Consider the following 23,088-nt stretch of genomic DNA (forward strand, 5'->3'; position numbering starts at 1 on the left):
TTGTCCTAGAGGTCTCTGAGATTGTCTTCAATTCTTTTCATTCTTTTTTCTTTATTCTGCTCCTTGACAGTTATTTCTACCATTTTGTCTTCCAGCTCACTTATTCATTCTTCTGGCTCAGTTATTCTGTTATTGATTCCTTCTAGTGTATTTTTCATTTCAGTTTTTGTGTTGTTCTTCTCTGTTTGTTTGTTCTTTATTTCTTCTAGATCTTTGTTAAACTTTTCTTGTATTTTCCCATTCTATTTCCAAGATTCTGGATCATCTTTACTATCATTACTCTGAGTTCTTTTTCAGGTTGATTGGCTATTTCCTCTTCATTTATTTGGTCTTGTAGGTTTTTACCTTGCTCCTTCATCTGTGACATATTTTTATGCTGTCTCTTTTTTTTTTTTTTTTTTTTTTAATGAGTGGGATTGTGTTCCTGTCTTACTTGTTGTTTGGCCTGAGGCTTCCTACACTGGAGTTTGTAGGCTGTTGGGTCGAGCTGGGTCTTGGTGCTGAGATGAGGACCTCCATGAGACCTCACTCCAATGAATATTCCCTGGGGTCTGAGGTTCTCTGTTAGTCCAGTGGTTTGGACTCGGAGCTCCCACCACAGGAGCTTCGGTCCAACCCCCATCTCATGAACCAAGATCCCACATGCTGCATGGGGTGGCAAAAAAAAAGAGAAATAAGGGAATAATAACTAAGTAAACAAATTAGACTGGGAAACTAATAGATATGTTGGGAAGAATATAAAAATAAAAAAATAGATGAAACAACAACCAGAAGGTACAACAGTACCACAATAGTAAAAAAGAGGAGGAGAGAAAAGAAAAGAAATAACGAGGGGAGGCCTTGGCTGTGGAGGGTGGGGCCTGAGCAAGGGTGAGGTTTGGGCAGTAGGTGGGGTCTATGCTCAGGACCCACAGGCCTGGAAAAGGCCCTGGGGGCTGTGGGAGGTGGGGCTTAGGCTCAAGGACCAGAAGGGACCCAGGCTTGCCCTCCACCCTTGGTCTCAGAGGACCGGGGACCTCACCTGGGTGCCCAGCAGGCTTCCTGGGCTCGAGTGGGCAGGGTAAATGCCCTCCTCTCCTCTCCTGCTCCTCCAGTCCTGGAGGGCCCATCCTGCCTGTCTCTCCTGATCTCCCCAGCCTCAGGGGTGCTGATCCTGTCCAGCCTCCACTTCTCCCCCCTCAGTACCCCCACGTCCTACCAGTTCACTTGGGGGTTCCTCCTGTCTCCTTGGGCCTCAGTGTTTCCCACCAGCATCTGGCAGCCACCCTAGTTGTGGGGAGATGCTAACTTGGCATCTTCCCACAGTGCCATCTTGACTCTGCCCCTCTGAATCATTTTTTTCCATGTGGTTTGATTAGAAGGGGTTGCGTTTGTGGATTCTCCCTAACCCTCTTGTGTTTAAAAATAGGATTTTAATTTTTAAAACATTCATGTGTTTGTATTATATTCAGTTATACAACCCCCATTCAAAAATTCTAGGGCCCTTTTTGTCAAATATATACATTTAAAATGTAATTTTTAATAAATTGGGTTATATTCACACAATAGAATACTGTGCAGCAATGAGAACAATCTACAACTACATGCAATAGTATGAATAAATCTTGCAACATAATGTTGAGCAAAAAATCCCCCAGATTCCGTTTATCTTAGTACATAAAAGATAAAATGCCAGTAGAAGTCAGAAGCAGGGCATAATGACTGGAAGGAAAGATGCGGGGGGGCTTGCTTCTGAGTGATGATGTCATTCTGTTTCTAGATCTGGTACTGTCTACATAAGTGTGTCAAGTTTGTGAAAATGCATGAAGCTGTACAGTTGTGATCTTTGCATGTTCGTGTATGATATCAGGCTTTAACAAAAATTTTTAAAATATGATTTTAGTGCAAATACAAAGATTTCTGATTTTGCACCTCAAGTCAACTCTCTTAGAACTTTGTTCCAATGCCATTAAGAATCAGGAAAATAAGGAGTAGAATATAGTTTTTAAATGCCCTTTTTTTCATGTGTCTGGAGACTTGGTGGAGGAAATAGTTTATCCATCTAACAGATGTTATGAAGCAAAAATAGAAATACATTTCATTTGTCTCTTGCCATCAAACCTTGATTATTTTGACCTCTCTCATCTGAAATGAGGTTATATCCCCTCACATGTGCATCTTTCCTATTAAAATATATTCACCAAGAAAAATGTAATTATCAGATTTAATGAATAGTTTCTCATTATTTTTGAAGAATTTAGACAGTTCATTGATTTGAAAAGAAAAATACCTTAAATAAATACAATTAACATAGTTATATATACATAGGCTTATGATTTACAGTCATATCTCATATGTATGTAACCTGTTGTATATCAAACTTGACTTTGACCTTATTCCAGTCTTGGTTTGGTATTCGTTTTTAATCCCGAGCATCATAAATTATTCTTTTACATGACCACATTTATTGAGTGCTCTTTACTTAGGGGAAAAGGCTAGGTTGGGCAGTTCAAAGACCAAAGTCTTTATTTAGAACTAGAGCACAGGCAATGGAGGAAACAGTAGCCACATTGTAAACTTCCCACTCATATTTGTGCGCTTGTGTATCATATCTGTAAGAACTTCATTGAAGAAAGACCTAGTTAAGTTTGTTAGGAATAAGTGCACACAAAGAGAGTAGAATTGCCAGTTGCTCCTGGTTGCTAACCTCCATGGTTATTTTAAATCCCCACCAGGACATGGAATATCACATAGGTGATTTTCTACAGATTCTCCATTCTTGGCTATGCTCATTTAAGGGGGGTGCTACACTGGCTAGATAGCTCAGAGAAGCTGCTTCCCAACCAGATTTACTCCACACTCTAGCCACAGGGTCTTTAAGCAAAGCTCTATACTTTTCCCCCTATGTTCAAAGGAGATCAGGTCAGAAATCAGTGAATAACCTATAATCACTCAATCCATCTATAATCACTGCATGGAAAACACTCACACCTATGATCACTACAAGATTTCAAATGCCTTCCTTTCTGTGGCTGTGCATTCATTTTGTTGGTTGGTTGGTTTTGCTTGTTTGTTTTGCATGAAGTCATAGTCTCGACAAATAAATATCTGACAAATAAAATGATTATGTTTTAGTTAAATGGCAGTCATTTGGAAGCAACGGAACCTATATCAGAATCACATTTCCAGATAAGACTTCAAATCTTGTAAATATATGAAGATGTCTTATTGAAAAAATAAAGTTCCTACAACTTTTAAATATATCGATATTGAGATTATTTTGCTATTATATTTGTTATTAAATTTTAGCCATTATCCTAATAGAAACAAGTAAATGTATGTAAGACACATGGCCTAACAGCTCAATTTCATCAATTAACAAAAGTTAAGGTCAATCTTTTCCCTTAGACTTTCAGTCACCGTTTAGCTTGCATTTACAATGGTCTATAATTAGGGCCTGTCCAAGGTTCTGACAGAATATGTGTTTTCTTTTATGCTAGTGAATCTTCACCTTGTTTAGGTCAACTGTGTTATCTGAAAGAAAAGCAAAAATGAAAAGGCCGTGGAGGAGAAAACAACTGTTTATGAAATTATTTTATTTCTTACTTGTTAGTTTATTATCTAGGCCAGCCTTGGAAAGGGTTTTGAAGTAGATCCAACCTCCTTTAGGTCTGATTCTTCTGTTGTTACCCAGCCTTCATTCCTGGTTCTAAGTCGCCCCTGTGGGGTCCTGCTTAGGTCTTAAGCAGTACACCATGATTTCAATATCTCTTGATTTACAAAACCACCATATGGTATGAGAAGTGAATAAAGAAACACAATAGCTGCTAAAGTTCTACCTTATTACATCTCCCTGATGGTTATTTTAGTGTGATTTTATTAAACCATGGTTTAAAGGAGTAACTTTGAATAAAGTTTTAGGTACCTTAGTACCTATTGGGAGAATATGTTTAATGAACAGAACTTTTCAGGCAAACTTAGATCCCAGCATGCACATAGCTGGCCTCTGCCTAGGCTAGAGCCAGTCGAGCTTATTAAAAATTTAATCCTGATTCCATTCATCATCATTAACTCCAGCAATTGGCCAACATATTTAAATGAAGCAAATTTTGAAGCTTTAGGAAGCAACTAGCAGTTCTTCAAGACACCAAGAATAATATCCACAGTTTAAGAAAATTTGTATCGACCTAATTTACAAGGATAAAAATGTCATGGATCACATAATTTCGTATAAAGCATTTTGTGTCATCCTCAACCCAAAGACTTGCAGTTGCTTAATGGAGGAAATGAATTAAGATTTATCATCAATAAATGAAAGCATTTTCTCAATCATTTAAATGACTGCTTCACACAAATTGAGATTTCAGTGAGACCCTATCTTTAATCATAGAAAATAGACTTTTAATGTATTCCCCTTTGAAATGTTTTTGGCATGTATCCTGGGTGGACTGAGCTCTGGACTAATGTCTCTGTGCTTGTGTGTGAGGAACAGCATGTATTTCACATGTTTATTTCTCTGTTATTTCCATTTCAACTCTATCTCTTATGCTCTGGTTAATGGGTACTTAAAATAAAGTGGTACCCATTTTGCTTTATTACTTGAATTTCTTTAAAAGTAAGTTCTTTTCCTCCTCTGTTTCCAGTTCAAAGGCAGCATGGAGCCTTAATAAATTTCAAATGTATTTGGATAACTGATAAATTTAATGATCTCATCAACTTAAAAAATAGCAAGTAAAAAGTAAGTGATCTTAAAAATAATTAACAGGGCAACAATGAGAGAGGAGAATATTACACAGAATAAATGGAGGTGTCCTTATTTCTGTCAAAATTTCCATTGAGAAACTGTAACAATTATTTTGCTTTTGTTATTCATAGCTTAACATGTACTCTACAAATATAGTACACTTTATATTAGCAATTGAAAATAATTTACAAATGCAACATTACTATATTGGCCCTCTTTATATCTCAGTACACTGAGAAGCAAGTGCTTGCAGCTAGAGTTGGCAGTTATAAAAACTAAAGCCAAAGATTGGTGCACAGCAGTTTAGTGATAGCTGGGGAATAATTAATATGGAAGGGATCATGTGTCTTTAAATGAGAGAGTAGTGAACCTAAAGAGACTATTTTATCTTTCTACAAATATCTGTGGTTTTATTCCAAAATATGTAAATATGATAAATTGGAAAGGATATGTATTTCCTTTATCTCATGCATTTTTATTCTTAGCCTACTCTTACCTTAAGTATTGTACTAAGAGAGGGGATGGAAGTTTCTGCCCTGAGGACAATAGTATTTTATCTGGCTTTGTTTAGAATTGCCAAGCACATGGTTATAATAAAGAGTAGACCAACTTTTCATGGATTTCATTATTGTTTTAAAAGTCTTTACATTTTTAAACGTTATTCGATTTTCTTATTGTCTGCACCCGGGGAGACTGCCCACACCCTGATGTCCTTGGCCCATCACTGACAAGGCTAACAGTTCTTGAGGCACAGTATAAGCCTGTAAGGAAAGTGATATCTTCTCTATTTTACAGATGACAACACTGGGGTAGAATGATATTTTTTCACAGTTATCTCGTAACTTGTAAGTGGTGAAAACAAGCATTTTGATTCCAGACTCCAGTCCTAAGCACTGCAATCTACTGTCCACATAAGCATATAGTGAGCTCCTGCTGAGTTGTAGCTATGTGACCATGTTCAGCTAGTGTTACTCTATTTTCCATTTTCCCTCTGACTTGATATTATTTTACAATTGAACTCAAGTGTCGAAGTGGAGGCAAATTACAAATCTTAATACATTAATGTAAGTTTGTGATTTGGTTTAGCTGATTTTCTGATCATTTCATCACATCATTTTTAAGATCATTTAATGGCATCCCTAATACCTTTCCATGGAATTGTGTATTCTATCACTGGTTCATTAGTATAATAAGTTGGGTAGGGTATACAGTGCATCAGGGTCATATAATCAAGCTCTTCTTTCAGGTGAGTTCAGATTAATTTAAAGTTGGAAATTACCCCCAACAAATACTCAGTGATACAGGCAGGTAGGCATTTTATTGGGTAGAGAATTGCCATTAACTTGTAAAGTTTGTCAACTTGTCTTCTGAATCAGGCCTTAGGGCACATATAGGGGGAGGAAAATGGTTTGTTTGAGCTTCTGGTATATAGTAATTACACAGGTGTATTCTACTGTAATCTGAGTCTTTTCATTACTTATACAGCTATTACTGCAACTAGAGGGACTCTTGCTGAGGAGGTTTTGTGACAGGCTCAGTTTAAATCTGAGGCATAAATCTAGTACTGGGGCCATTGTCTTAGATTCATGTGTAATATGAGAATGGCAGGAGTTTCAGAATTGTCATTTTCCACTATAAACTTGATTTCCTTCAAATTACACTTATGCTATCATGTACCACTTTACATAATTACACCTACTACTTTCATATTCTCATTATCATCATTATCAACAACATCAATATCGTTTCTATATGCTTTAAACTTCTATTATCCCTAATTATTCTCTATATTAGATCTCTTAAGATGTCTTGAAAATCTAAAATTAAAAAATATATATGCTTTAAATAAAAGATTTAAATTCCTGATTTAACTGATTATGGGGATTCTTAGGTGGTAAGAAAGTTAGGGATTGCCATTCAAAGAGATATTAATTCATGCATTTAGCATTTCTTGCGCATCTCCTGTGACGCAGGTAATATATTAGGTATTACAGGTACAGAACCAAATATAGACTCTTTTCACAGGAGTAAAGTGAAGAGAGACCAGTAAACAGAAAATAAATGTGGCATGATAAATGCTATTATAGAGGCAAGCAGCAGAAAGTTTCTTGGATACTAAGACATGAATTCAAAGTGGTGTCTTGGATTATTTTTTGATATTATGACCATGTGAGAAAAAAAGCCAACTCACATTTGTCCATTTGGAGTGTTCTCATGGATTTCTTGCTACAAAGGGCCAAGAACTTGGCCTGTAACAAAGTCTAAAGCCTGAGTGAGCAGGGGAACTTTTGTATTCCTCTCAGAAGTCCTGATGCACTTAAGAGCCCATGCTTTCAGTCGTTTAGAAGCTGAATCCTGGGAGACAGGAGTGTAACAGCATGATAGAGTTGCAACAGGAGTAAGCAGAGGAGAGAGCAGGCAATGAGATCATCACATGGTCCGGCAGTGCCACAGTATATGGAAGAGCAAATACTGTGCAGTATCACTAGTGTCTCCACCCACGTTTTTTCCTTTCTCTGCAGAAAGGGTGGATAGACCGTTGGCTTTAGCAACCTATAAGTTGAGTAACTGATAGCATTTCTCTTCCATATGTTTAACACTAGGACAGATATTTTTTTGGCATCTGCTAGATGATATTTGCTTCTTGCCTACAAGTAATACTTAAAATCATCTTTACCTGTGGAGTAGACACTATGTACCACTTGGAGCCAGAGGCCTGGGACCATTAAGATGGCTGCCATCCCTGCTGTCCTAAGCACTTTCTATTGCTGATGGTGTTATTTTTTTCTTTCAAATTCTATCTCATCAGCAGGACTTGTCCTGGGATTGTTTATGTCAAAGACTACTTGTATAACATCATTTCTACTCCAGTTTTAGCCCTTTGGCACAAAAAATAAGCCAGCAAAAAGTACATTATTGTAACGATTAGAATTCTAGTTAATTTTATATATCTAAATATGTTTTTTATGCCCTGAATGTCCCAAAGTTTGTTTTTTATGATATATTGTCTGCTTTTGTAAAAAGCATTGGTACCTAGCTCATATCTTTTCCAGACTTTATGAGTACTTTTTCCTTCTATTGCTTTACTACCACTGTAATAAAATAGATAAGAAAAATGAGACTTAAACCTGGTCCTTGATGCCAAACATAATCAGTTTCTAAAATGATCCAGATGTACTAATGACATTCCGCTGTCCATTTCCACTTGGATTATAAGCATAGATCAGATTTTATGCCTCAAACCTGTTTTGTTATGTTACTTTAACTTAAATTTCTTGACATTTCATTATATGAAGTATTATTTTTTTGTCACCACAGTTCCATTTCACATTATTGGAATTTTAAACTAGCAGAAAAGAGATATATGACCACAAAAGTAGACCATAAATAGGTTGGTGTTCATGGTAGACTATTATAAAAAGCAATTGCGTAGACGTATGGGCAATATTGCTATAGTCATAGTGTAGCTAGGCCTAATCTTCAATTTGAAATGATTTTTATTCTTTTCCTAATCCCAAATCTTGCTGATATCAGTTTCATATAATATCTTCTTTCCTAATATTGAACATCAATTGTCTTAAAATTTTAATTGAAGGCTAAGTCACCATCATTTTGTAACAGGTGATAGGTATACAACATAGGAGATCTGCATGCTATGTATCTCATGGATAGTACTGTTTTGGCCATGTAGCTATAATAGAGATGTAGTCATGCATAGGTTATCATTAGAGGATGCCCTGTGAACAAACCAGGGACAACGGAGTAAGAAACCACACAGTGACTCCAGAAATACAGGGCACTTCAGAGCATCATATGAATGTATTACAAAGTGAGATGAATTTCCTTTTTTTCCTTTTTCAATCACTACTGAATATTGATTTCTTCCCTCTGCAGCTCTAACCTATATCCTCTAATCTCCCCACCGCTTCTAACAACCTCCAATGTTTAAGGGGGAAGAAAACTACATTTGTATTTATACGTGTGGATGAACATGCCTGCATACATTATATAGAAATATGTACAGTTTTAATATGCATAGTTGTTCACACAGAAACATTTGCATATTTCTTGCTGCAGCTTCTGCTAAACACTCTAACTTACTTCTAAAGCCAGCTGATGTGCCTCAGTGTTACTTATCATGTGCAAGAATCTCAGCAGGTTGTTGAGAAATATTTGTTTAAAATGTTTTCCTTCTACAGGGGCTGATGTACTATTCTCTTGGCCATTCCACATGAAGCCATGCTTTCAAGTTATCCCAGTGGCACCCATTGGGTCTGTGTAGGCACATAGATGAGTGCTGGAAAATAATTGTAATTTTACCATCTTCTCCTCACAGAGTACACCCTCAGGTCAAGTGGTAAAATACCACCTCCGCCAGCCCTGATATCCATCACTGTAATGAGCTACAAAATCAATCTGTAATTGACAAAAGTATTTTTAATCAAAGTATGAGGCATTTAGAGTCTCCAGATACTGCTTTTTTGTCTTATGTCAGTACTTACTTTATAGCAAGATGGGAGACATTTGATTTTGTTCAAGAGCATGAGTTATTTCTGCAAAGGAACAAAGAAATGCTTTTCAGAAACTCCCCTCACACACACCCACTCCCAAAAGTAAGATGACATAATCCCTGAGATCCGTCACAAAATATCAGGTCAGGAAGATCATGCTCTACCAGTCTAGGCGGAAGAAGGGATTTGTTTTTGTGAATGATAGCTGATGCTTTCTACCAGATTGCCTCTCTATGTGAAATGACTACTCTTTGCCTCAAACTACCACCGTATATGCAGAAACTGTAATCCAAAAGGCTACTTTTTTGTACCCACCTCCCAGTTGCTTAGATCTGTTCTTTAAAATTTATAGGCATCACTAAACATTCTTCTTATTAGTACTGTTCTTTCTCAGTCAAGTTAAACTCCCCAAAGTGTAAGGGTATGTGGATACTTCAGATGAATACACATTAAAAGTTTTAATATGTTTCCAAGTAGAGGGAATCACAGCCAAAGGCAAAATATTTATAGGTACATGCAATGACTTTCTGGGCCTGTGTTCATATGTTTTTTTTTGTGAGATGTGCTCCAGATTTTTAGTGTCAGCTCTTTCATCTGGAGACTATACTTGTATCATCTGCTGGAAAGTAAATTTCTTACATTCTGAGCCGTGCCCAGCATCTCTTGTATATTTTGGCCTTGGTGTTTATGTATTCGAGAGAAGCTCCATAACTATCTGGCATAGGGAATAGGGTATTTTCAAGGGAAGTTATTCAGAGATTGCAAGAATAACTGAACACAAGCTACATAGACTGATGTTCTCATTTGTGGGTTTTAAGATTAATTTTTTTTTGTACACATGTGTGTGTCCGTGTGTGTTTGGTAAGTCGCAAAGGGCTTTGTACATATCAACTTCAAACCTTGCAACTCTTATCTAAATGACTAACATTTCCAGAACTTTAAGCTATTAACTACTTTTAATATTTCTCCACTGCTCACTTGTTTAGATTGTGATCTCTGTGTAAATGAATGAATATTGCTAATGATGTAATATTTAAGGAGTGCTTACTTAATGTTAAGCTCTGCTAGGTTCTTTATATATTTCATCACATATAATTTTTTCAACAATTCTATGATCTAGGTCCAATCATTACTCCTAGTTTATAGGTGTGGAAATTGAGGATTGGAGAAGTGATGTAATTTATCCAAGGTCACATAGCTTATAAATAGTGGAAATATGATTGAACACAGGTCATCTGACTCCCAGGCCCAAACTCTTAATCTCTCACATTGATGGAGCACTAATACATGTATCAACTGATGTTATTTATCATGTTATATTTTATGACTGGTTTCAAGCAAGCTCATTCTCAATTATAAATTTTCTTGACTTTTGTCCAAGGAAGCACTACCCATTTTGCTTAAACTTGTTTATTAGGATATCAATAAAGAAACCGTTTTACATCCTTGATTTTAGTGGGGTTTTACAATCTAGCTTAGTAGATATTATTAAAACTGAAACTGTGTTGCCAGTTCAAGTGTACTAATGGCACTGCTTTGGGTCTCTTCATGCTTTTGCCAAGAAGATAAATCACATTAAGAAAAATTACATTAGACCAAGAATGCTTAACTTTTTCTTGGAAAGAAACAGCAGGGGTAGGTAAGAGAATAGAGTTCAAATACATAATACCTTGACACTGATCGCTAGCCCTTAACTTGTTTGGGGGCAGTTTGGCAAGTTTTAAATGAAAAAAGAGAGTCAAGATTTCCTTTAGTCTACGAGATGAGCTCAGTAGCAAGGAGAGCAGCTTTCTTCTTGGAGCTTATGTTATAAAACACCTTGTTCTCACTTATATGGCCACTACTTCTTAGTAGATACTTATTTTTCAAAATATATTATTTTAACTAATATATCTTATAAGTGCAGCATGGCAATTCACACATAATTATACACACTTAAAAACTCCTAACTCCTGGACATTCATCACAGTAACAGATACCACATTCCCATGTTGGTGAAAAGTTTTTTATTGAGACATTGTATTTAGCACAAAAATATGCCTCTATAGTATTTGTTTGTTGTACATTTGGAAATGTATTGAGCAACTCAAATACATGTAATTTGTTCATTACTCTTTTAAAGACTGGGTTTTTAAAGAAGTAAGTTGAAGTTGGTGTTATTTATTTTTCTTATGAGCTTATAATTAGAAAACTTACATTTGTAGTTGATGACATCAAACCATAGATTCTTACCATTTTGGCATATCTTAAAAGTCAATAGTCCTTCTTTCTATAGAAAATATGCCTTGTGCTTCTCTTAAAAATATGTAATTTAGAGACATATTCTTATTTTCTATTCCGAGTTATGTCATCTTAAAATATACGTGAATTATTTAATACTTTTTATTTTATAAAGTCTTATTGTTTATATTAATTTTGAAAATATCATCAAAGCAATCTTACTTTCTAACACCTAATCTTTCTTTGTATCATCCAGTTCCATAGTTGCCTGGTCAATTTTCAAACAGTTATAAATGCATATCAGTGTGACTGTATCTGAAAGTAAAAATTATCATTAATGACAGTGAATACAATTCCTGTAGCCACTGTGATAATCCAGGTCTAAACTATTCCTCAGCCTTCCCTAACAGGCATGCCTAGCTGTTGCACAAATGGATATGTAAGATGATGCAGAAAGATTAAAGAAAGGCATTCAAATGCCTAGTAAATAAGAAGGGAAAAATCCATATTTTTATTCTAGAAGAGATAAGTAGTATGATCCCTATCTAAAACTGTTATTGGAATTGACAGGATTTAGAATTCATAGCTATGTATTGACCTGAACTAGACTCTCCTTAATGACATTCACATCAGAATAACAATAAGAATAAAGGGCACAGTCATCCATTGTCAGTTCCAATGGAGCCTGCACTAACTGGGGTATACATGACCCTTCTCTCTTAATATTCATCAGAATTGATATGGTGTGTTATGGTTCCCAACATCTTTGGCTGCTAATGAATTGATCACAGCTCCTCCGGAAGTTAGTGATTTACAGGCAATTCTTGATTATTCAAGTTCATGGAGGGAAGCTATCAAAGCAACGGACAATGTATAAGAAATCCTTACATAACTTTAAACTTCTCTCATGTCTCCCCTCTCTCTTCCTTCACCTGCTCCCTGTCACTTCCAAAAACAGCTTGCAGTCAAATTGATGAAATTGATTTCCAAGAAATGGGAATATAGATTGGGAATACAGTTCAGGAGTCCTATGTCCCAGCCCCAGTCTCACTACTCACACAGCTTTTGGAAAAACACATAGCTCTTTTGGGCCTCAGCTTTAATATTTACAAAATGGGTAAAACTGCTTCCCATGTGAGTTTCAGTGGTATGTTAGAACAGTAAATAGTACATTAGCAAAGACATTACAAGTACATAAACCAAACTCTTTAGACACTTTGAAGACTGAGGGCAGTGATAAATCAAATATATTATTTCATGTCTTTTATTATCATGCATTTTTGATGAGTGGGATTCTCTATAAATCGAAAAGAATTAGCTGAGATCATCTTATCTTTTATAATCTATGGTCTCTGGACTCAGTCTTTCCTGCCTTCCACTCTGGGATCTTCTTGGACAGTCTACCTGGTAGGGTGCTATTGCAGAAAGATCACTGATTTGGCATTTATAAGATCTGGGTTGTGATGTCATCTTAGTCACTAATTAGCTCTATGATCTTTGGTAATTGTCTCTATTTCTTTCAGTCTTTGTTTCTCCATTTATATAATTTGGCAGTTAGAATAAATGTAGCTCTGGTATATTCAACACAGTAACTTCCTTTATTATGTATTCCATGTAATTTATTTGGAAAAATTTGGTTTATTAAATTGCAATAGGTAATTTACTTTTCCGTATTTTTTTCATCGAGGATTTTTATAATTGAATATATATTAAAAACAGTGAAAAACAACGGGAAAGACCACAGACAAAAAAGTTAATTATGCAAAAGGTGGTTGTTTTTTTGGTGACTCTGTGGAACATATGAAGATAAGTGCTTAATTTCCACTAGCTTTTCGAAGTATTAGTAATAGATTCCTGATTCTCTTCTTTGCCTTAGTAGCCCCTTGAAGAGACAAGAGTCAGTGAAGTCTATGAACCACCGCACTGGACTATCTTTGAAGTCCCTCTGGTTCAAATAACCCATGATTCTAAGTATCAAACTTGAGCCATCTACCATGTGTTTTGGTGCTCTGTGTTTGGTTCTATAAAACTATCTCTTGTCCTTTGAGTGACCAGAGGGTGACATTTGGATGTTCTAGCCCAGGTTCCCTAGGGTCAACAATCTTCCCATTTGGTAACTAACTGCTCCTGTGTATTTTAGAATCACAGACTCATTCATCCTGTTCATAATAATAAAAGATACCGAGGCAAATGGTGAAACTAGTTAAATGATCTGGGTAGAAATAAATGCAAACCAAGTCCTAAGATACAGTCTATAGCCACTATTACCATCATTAGAAAATGTTCCTGAAAAATAAAAGCTTAGGGGTAAATGTTTAAACTGGTGAAGTCTTCCTGGCAAGACAGTAGAGGAAACCAAGCGTTCAGAGGTTGCCACTTTCGCTGTAATATGAACTGCCTTAGCTTTTGTTTGCCAAGTTAGAGAGTGGATTATCGAATTCTTCAGTCCTAGGTCCAAGAAAGGCTGTATGTAATCTCACCCCATCAGACCTCACCTCTTATTTGCCTGTATTCTTCCTTAAACAGTGGATTCTCAGGCCAAACATAATAGCCTGTTGATTCTCAAAAGTACTAAAGGCTTTCATGCCTTAATGCCTTTGCTCTCACTATTCCCTACATCTAGACATAAGGGCATGTCCAAATTCAACCCACTCTTCAAAGCCCTGTTCAAAAAATTAGTTGCCCCATGAAGCCTTACTTTTTCTCCCACAACATAATGTTGTACCATATCATACCATGTTCTGAAGTCATAGTCCTTTCTTGTAATTCTCCTTCATTCCTCCCAGTTAACATTTCCCTTATATTCTCTATATTTATGTTGCCTTTCTTTCTGTCTCCTCCCTGGCTCCTATCTCCTCTAACACAAAAGCTACATCATATTCATCTTCCTAGTCTTATAGTACCTTGTGTTTATGAGTCACACAATTAATATTTGTTGAATGACTAAATGAATGTCATTCAACCAGAAGGTTAAGTTAACTGATTATGGTTAGAATAATTTAGGAAGGAATCACTCCAGAACTGTGTATATACTTATTCATCCTGATGATAATTAAAGAAGACCCATCAATTCTCCTTCCTGTTAGTCCTATTCCCCACTTGGGTAGTTTTGTTAACAAGAATTTGCCAATGAAGCCACAGTGCAAATTTGAGAGATTAAGGAAAAAACACATCAGACTTAACAGCACTTGAGAAAAAAGACGTTATCATTTATCCTCCAGTCAGTCTTATTCTCCTTGTCAATCTGGTATAAGGACAAGTCTTTTCTCTCCGTCTATACTAACTCACCACATTATTTTCTTTGTAAATGAAAGGGGAAGGAAGGGAAAGAGATAGTTCACACTTAAGATAGTTTTAGAAATTCAGTGATGTATTCACAGCTGTGATATAGTCCATAAAGATAATGTCAAGCACATAGGCAGCTGAAAGGCCATGCTGGGTGAGTAGTCCATTCTGACATTTTTTTCCATCTGAACCATTTCCAGTTTTTATTCTTTTCTGTGTGATTGAGAAGCATACAAGCACAATATAAAAATCATCTTAATGAACTAATTAAAAACAACCAAAATGTAATATCTCATTTAAGACAGTAATAAAATCAACACATTTTTTTGAGCCACTGAGGTGTGTGGAAAAAAGGGACAATAAACATTTTATTATGTTATCTGTCTGGGGATGGCTCCTCCATAACTTATTAAGGGAATATTATTTTTCTCATCGTGCTTTTCTGTCAGTCATTTGAGATTGGCCTCGTGCTCAATCAACAGTGATGAGAAATCCAGAGAAAACATCAGTACTAACCACTTCTGGTACTGTTTCTGCTGCTCAGATTGTGCTGCTCTTCCCTCAGCTATTTTTATTCTGACTCAGGTTCACTTAGCACGAGCACCGCTACTAGGTGTACCATGGTAATGGCTAAAATTATGGGCTCCAGAGTCAGACAGCCTGGGTTTAAGTTCCATTTCCACCAATTACAGGGTGCTCACAGTAGTTATTTAAGCTCTTTAAACCTTAGGGTTCCCCTCTATAAAATGCAGCTAGTTAGAGCATCTGCTTTGTTGGGATGCTTTGAGGGTTAAATGAGGAGATGTGAGTATCCCTAGTAGTTGGCAAGTGATCACTACCTCGGTAAGCTGCAATTACTCAGGCCAGTCTTCCCCATCGCTCATTTTGCACTACTTGAATCTATACTTGTTAATGCCCCCAGAAACTTGTGACAAGGACTTTATCTGCCTTTCTTCCTGATCTGAATACTCAGATAACACAAGCATGGCAGGTACTCCCATGCTCACCCTCTATCTAGTCTACTCCTCCTCTTCTGATGCCTCTCTTCTTGTGCATATTTTATTACATTATCTGTCTGGGGATGACTCCTCCATAACTTATTAAGGGAATATTATTTTTCTCATCACATTTTTCTGTCATTCATTGGAGGCTGGCCTCGTGCTCAACAAGTAGTTTCTATACTGCATTCTCATTGCCTTTTCAGTCCTTGTTTCTACCCAAATCAGTCTCGATTGTTATCACTCCTTGTTTGGAGAAACACTTGATTTGGCTGCCACCCTCAAGGCTGGAACCAGTCCAGATAACTCGGGACTGAGGCAGAAGTCATCTTCAGAAAAGTTTCACTTGGAAGGCTGTAGTCTGCTCGCTGGGACTAAGGGTGGGTGAAGCTGAATACGAGGAAGGAAGTGGCAATGAATAGAAGGGAGGGTTAAACAGTAAAGCTTGAGTGAACAGGAGGGAGTGAGTGAGAGCATAGGAGACTGAATGATAGGACAGGATGAGGAAATATATAGACATTCTCAAGTCAAAACTTGGAGAAGCCTTACTCTCAAGGTAGTGATATTGGGGGCTAACGAGAGGAATTATTTGTTTATTTATTATGAATTATTTATGATCTCATTAATTTCAGTTATTGAAGTAAAGTGATAAAATATTTCTCTAAAAATTTGAGTCATTTATATTTTAAAATCCAGTCTTACTGATTGACACCATGCCCAGTGTTTTTGTTTGGCTTGACCCAACCCCAGTTGAAACAAGAGAGGTAGATGTAACCCAGGGCATATTAAATATGGAAGATGGATAGGATCCCATGGGGGAATGATGCTCACATTCTGAAAGCATGGTAAGGGACCAGAAGGAGAAAGCCACGTAGTTTTTAGTGATGCTTGGTGACACATATGGGCCTATAACTGAGAAGCTAGATTTGAGCAGCTCTCTAGGGGACTTTTCAACCTTCTATGCCTATTAAGTTCTATTCAAGTTTTTGACAAATATCATTTGAGGGAAGTTTCAATTATTTGCTCTATTTTATTTCTAGGTAAGAGACCTTGAATCCCTGCTTCTTTTTTACCCTCATAACTTTCACTGCATAACCTAAATAGAAAAGAAATAAATTTCTTTTATGGGCAGCCAACTCCTAGTTTCTTTTCCAGGATCCTCCTGTGCCCTCCAATTCTAAAGAGTCAAAAGGGACTTCTAAGAAAAAGCAATCCTAGGAGGAGATGCCCCTAAAGTCTCAGAAAGTTCCAAAGTCTTTCTTCTGGAAAAATCCCCCCCCCCACAAAACCCCACATGTATATACAAAGCCATAGTCCCTCAAAGTTTTGAAACCTTCCACATTTTCTACCAAAACCTATCACTTTTCCATTGAAAAGTCAGACTCTAGTAATAGATGAGAAATATTGTTCCACTTCTTCTCAGACCTTTTCTGTCTATATTATTGGATTGTTTTTAGTTTTTAGGGCAAACTCTACTTCATGTGGCAAAACTATACCCGACTAACAGGTTAGAAAGAGTGTGAAATTTATAAATTTCGTTCAATATTTCAGTTCCTTTGTATGTTAATTTCCATTGTTAATATCCCTCTGTCTCCTCTTGACCTATTGCCTCAGAATAAACTTTAATTGGTTACAGAGTACCAAGAAGGACAATGTGCTTGAATTAATGCACTTGTAATATACAACACACCTAGACAAAAATAACCCTTCTTGTATCAGCATTTGGAATAGTTACTCCTTGCCTCATTTTGCTCAGTTTGAACACCAGAATTTTTTTTTTTTTGCTTTGTAAATGAGACAACACCAGAATTTTTGACTCTAATAGAAAAAACTAATAATTCTAGTTATTTTTATGTTTAAAATGCTAAGACATTCATCGAGAGAGCACATGAAAATATCTAAATAATTTGTTGAGAATTACTGTTAGAATAATTGTAAACACTATTTACTTTAAAATTGTATATACAACATCAAAGAAAGAAAAGCCTTGGACTCTGGTCCTGTCCAGTTTTCTCTCAGAAACAAATAAAATTGACAACCAGGTTAGACATGAGAATTTCCTTTTGCTTGACCTGCATCCTCATTTGTGTGTTCTTTGATAGCATCCAAGTGCAGAATCCCAGGCAGTCCATTGCTGGACTAAGATGTTTATGTCTTCCCTCACGCTTCCATACAAAATTTAAACCTTGTATTAATCACTTTTCCAAGTGAGTTCTTTAGTAATGGATTGTACAAGTTCATTGACACAGAGAAGTCATGTATAGCTTCTGCCCCATTCTCTAATCTATGGAGTCTAAGGCTTTTTTTTCAGTTCTTAGTGATGATTGCATTCTGTATTCAGAATTTTTCTGAAGGGAGAGGAGTTTTCAAGCCTTTTTGGTGGACTCTTCCTGTTCACGTCTAAACTGAAAATGGATCTCCCATTTTTTAGTGCTTTGTCTCTTGCCAGGTAACATCATTATACATTGTCCTGGTGATCATAGCTTAAGATGCTTCCATACAATCATTTCATATTGAATATAAAATGGATTAAACACATCTGTGACTACTACACTAAAGATGGCTTAAAACATTGAATCGCCTTTTATCAGCAACATTTTTGTGAGAGAAGGACAAAGCATTATTACTAGGGCAAAATGGGCCAATTAAAACCATTTGCAGTGCCACCACCTAATGATAACCACTATTAACAATATTTTGGTGTAGCTTTCAGTCTCTTTTGATAATTATATAAATATTTTTTTATAAAAATGTAATCTTGATTATATATTTGATAGTCTGCTTTTTATAAGGAATAATATATCAAGAACAGTTTTCCAGCTCATTAAATATTCTTGTGCAACATCTTTTTTTTTTTTTTCAAACTTTCATGAGCTTTGATCTTAAATAAGGACCTTCAGAAAATAAGTAAAAATTAAAGTGGGCGGGAGGGAAGGACTGAAGTATTACATACCTGAAAACTTTGTACGTTAATTAAATGACCAGATTATACTGCTTCACCTAGTCCTAGGAGACTGTTCCAAATTGATTCCCCAATTAGGCCAACCAATTTGAATAGAAAGGCCCACTTCTTCGCCAAAGTGCAAGATGCTAGGAACAGAGGGGAAGAGTTAAAATGAATGGATTAATAATTTTAATCTGAATATAAGCTTTTAAAAATTTTATTGTATTGGTCAAAAATCATCTGCAGAGAAGAGAACCCACTCTAGCTTTTTTAAACAGAAAGGACTTTATCAAAGAAAAATAAAGCCTTAGAAAATCCATGGGTGCATTGAAGAAATAGGTTTCAGACTGGGTTTGCAGGAAGAACCCCCCAAAAACCTATCAGTAAACCATCACACAAAGGGAAGTAATGCCTCTTCTATGACTCCAGAAGCTACTACATTTAGGAAGTTCCCACTGCTGCTGACTGGTCCATGGACAAGACTGTCCTAAATAGAGGATGCTCCTTGCTCTGCTTCACAGCACCCATGAAGCTAGTGATTGGACACTGCTGCCAAACAACCAAATGCCTCCACTCTCTCCTCCTTTCCTTTCCAAATCCAACTGGAATGTTCCAATTGGAAAAATCTAAATTACCTCTAGAAAACTAGCTACAAAGAAGTCTGGGGAATGTAGTTTTTAGATTTCCCACCATGGCATTATAGGAGGGTATGCTAGAAAGAACATCAAATGCAATTTGATCACTAGTCCATGATATCCACAATAAATAGCTAATGTACATTGGAAAGATTTATTCATTTATCTCTTTTAGAGTGCTTTCCACCTTGTTTGATGATAGGACATTTATAGGCCAGTTTTACAAAATACAGATTTTGTTTAATACAAATGAATTCAAACCCAAATCTCTGATTAGGAACAGTGGAAGAAGGTACTTATAAACAAGTGATTTTGGAAAACAATAACTTTTTAAGTGTCATTAGTGTTCCCCCCAAAGTTTGTAGGGTTAGAAAAAACTAGGTCTCAACCTTACCAGGCACTTGGAAAATGACAAAAGCTTTATAAGTGAACCAGTTGGTAGTCTCTGGTTTTTCTAATATTTTAATCTGGTGTAAGAGTATCTCTGAAAGCTTTTTTAAGGTTTTGTACATTTCGTAGAACAAGAATGGGGAGAAAGTAAATATATGAGAAAACTCTCATCTCACTTTTATTTTAAACAAATTTGGGGTTACTCTCTTCTCTATAAGGAAAAAAAAATCTTATTTAATCATAATTTACTAACTGAATAAAGATTAAATGCTCCAAAAAATAAGCACTGTAGTTTTAAGAGTGTTGTCCAAGACTGCTAAGCTCCATAAACACCGTATCTACTTAGTACATCACTGTTACAAGGAGATAGTTTCAATAATCTATTACTAATAATCCATGTATTATTTGAGTTGTTTTTCTTCTATTGAGTAAGTGTAGATTGCAGTGATCTAGCTACACACTGTCATGCAGTCTCTCTTGAAAACTTGCAAGAATCAGGCTCGGACTAGATATACACTCTTTGGCAATAAGACAGAATTAAGACAACTTCCCATGCAGCCTAATGAGAAAACCCTTTGGATACCAACCAGACATTCCAGGTAGAAGGGAGCCAGCCATGCCTTGCTTTGTCAGGGGTCTGAATATTGTATAATGATCAAGATAAATGAACACACTATGAAGCTTAGCTGAAGTGAATGAGAGATTTCTAAAATCTATATTTAGGGTTTCCGCAACCAGTAATAACTTTTCACCCTTTTTCATCATCAAAAGAAGACTGAGCTTGGATAGGGAAGATGGCGGAAGAGTAAGACGCGGAGATCACCTTCCTTCCCACAGATACAGTAGAAATACATCTACACGTGGAACTGCTCCTACAGAACACCCACTGAACGCTGGCAGAAAACGTCCGACCTCCAAAAAGGCAAGAAACTCCCCCCGTACTTGGGTAGGGCAAAAGAAAAAAGAAATAACAGAGACAAAAGAATAGGGACGGCACCTGCACCAGTGGGAGGGAGCCGTGAAGGAGGAAAGGTTTCCACGCACTAGGAAGCCCCTTCGCGGGCGGAGACTGCGGGTGGCGGAGGGGGGAAGCTTTGGAGCCACGGAGGAGAGCGCAGCCACAGGGGTGCGGAGGGCAAAGCGGAGAGGTTCCCGCACAGAGGCTCGGCGCCGAGCAGCACTCACCAGCCCGAGAGGCTTGTCTGCTCACCCGCCGGGGCGGGCGGGGCTGGGAGCTGAGGCTCGGGCTGCGGTCGGATCGCAGGGAGAGGACTGGGGCTGGCGGTGTGAACACAGCCTGAAGGGGTTGGCGCACCACAGCTAGCCGGGAGGGAGACCGGGAAAAGGTCTGCGGCTGCCGAAGAGGCAAGAGACTTTTTCTTGCCTCTTAGTTTCGCTGCGCGCAAGGAGAGGGGATTCAGAGCGCCGCCTAAACGAACTCCAGAGAAGGGCGCGAGCCGCGGCGATCAGTGCGGACCCCAGAGACGGGCGTGAGACGCTGGGGCTGCTGCTGCCGCCTCCAAAAAGCCTGTGTGTGAGCACAGGTCACTCTCCACACCGCCCCTCCCGGTAGCCTGTGCAGCCCGCCACTGCCAGGGTCCCGGGATCCGGGGACAACATCCCCGGGAGAACGCACTGCGCGCCTCAGGCTGGTGCAACGTCACGCCGGCCTCTGACGCTGCAGGCTCGCCCCGCCTCCTCTGTACCCCTCCCTCCCCGCGGCCTGGGTGAGCCAGAGCCCCCGAAGCAGCTGCTCCTTTAACCCCGTCCTGTCTGGGCGGGGAACACACGCCCTCAGGCGACCTACACGCAGAGGAGGGTCCAAATCCAAAGCTGAACCCCAGGAGCTGTGCGAACAGGGAAGAGAAGGGGAAATCTCTCCCAGCAGCCTCAGAAGCAGCGGATTAAAGCTCCACAAACAACTTGATGTGCCTGCATCTGCTGAACACCTGAATAGACAACGAATCAGCCCAAATTCAGGAGGTGGACTTTGGGAGCAGGAGATATTAATTCTTCCCCTTTTCCTTTTTTTTGTGAGTGTATATGTATATGCTTCTGGGTGAGATTTTGTCTGTATAGCTTTGCTTTACAATAGCTTTATTTTACTTCACTATATTATAGCCTCTTTCTTTCTTTCTTTCTATTTTTTCTCCCTTTTACTCTGAGCTGTGTGGACGAAAGGCTCTTGGTGCTCCAGCCAGGCATCAGGGCCGTGCCTCTGAGGTGGGAGAGCCAACTTCAGAACACTGGTCCACAAGAGACCTCCCAGCTCCACGTAATACCAAACGGCAAAAATCTCCCAGAGATCTCCATCTCAACATCAAGACCCAGCTTCACCCAACGACCAGCAAGCTACAGTGCTGGACATCCTATGCCAAACAACTAGCTAGACAGGAACACAACCCCATCCATTAGCAGAGAGGCTGCCTAAAATCATAATAAGGCCACAAACTCCCCAAAATACACCACCAGACGTGGACGTGCCCACCAGAAAGACAAGATCTAGCCTCAGCCACCAGAACTCAGGCACTAGTTCCCTCCACCAGGAAGCCTACACAACCCACTGAACCAACCTTAGCCACTGGGGACAGATACCAAAAACAACGGGAACTACGAACCTGCAGCCTGTGAAAAGGAGACCCCAAACACAGTAAGATAGGCAAAATGAGATGACAGAAAAACACACAGCAGATGAAGGAGCAGGCTCAAAACACACTGGATTTAACAAATGAAGAGGAAATAGGTAGTCTACCTGAAAAAGAATTCAGAATAATGATAGTAAGGATGATCCAAAATCTTGGAAATAGAATAGACAAAATGCAAGAAACATTTAACAAGGATGTAGAAGAACTAAAGAAGAACCAAGCAATGATGAAGAACACAATAAATGAAATTAAAAATACTCTAGATGGGATCAATAGTAGAATAACTGAGGCAGAAGAAAGGATAAGTGACCTGGAAGATAAAATGGTGGAAATAACTACTACAGAGCAGGATAAAGAAAAAAGAATGAAAAGAACTGAGGACAGTCTCAGGGACCTCTGGGACAACATTAAACACTCCAACATTCGAATTATAGGGGTACCAGAAGAAGAAGAGAAAAAGAAAGGGACTGAGAAAATTTTTGAAGAGATTATAGTTGAAAACTTCCCTAATATGGGAAAGGAAATAGTTAATCAAGTCCTGGAAGCACAGAGAGTCCCATACAGGATAAACCCAAGGAGGAACACGCCGAGACACATATTAATCAAACTGTCAAAAATTAAATATAAGGAAAACATATTAAAGGCAGCAAGGGAAAAACAACAAATAACACACAAGGGAATCCCCATAAGGTTAACATCTGATCTCTCAGCAGAAACTCTGCAAGCCAGAAGGGAGT

This window comes from Balaenoptera acutorostrata, chromosome 4 (assembly GCF_949987535.1).
Source record: "Balaenoptera acutorostrata chromosome 4, mBalAcu1.1, whole genome shotgun sequence".
Classification (NCBI taxonomy): domain Eukaryota; kingdom Metazoa; phylum Chordata; class Mammalia; order Artiodactyla; family Balaenopteridae; genus Balaenoptera; species Balaenoptera acutorostrata.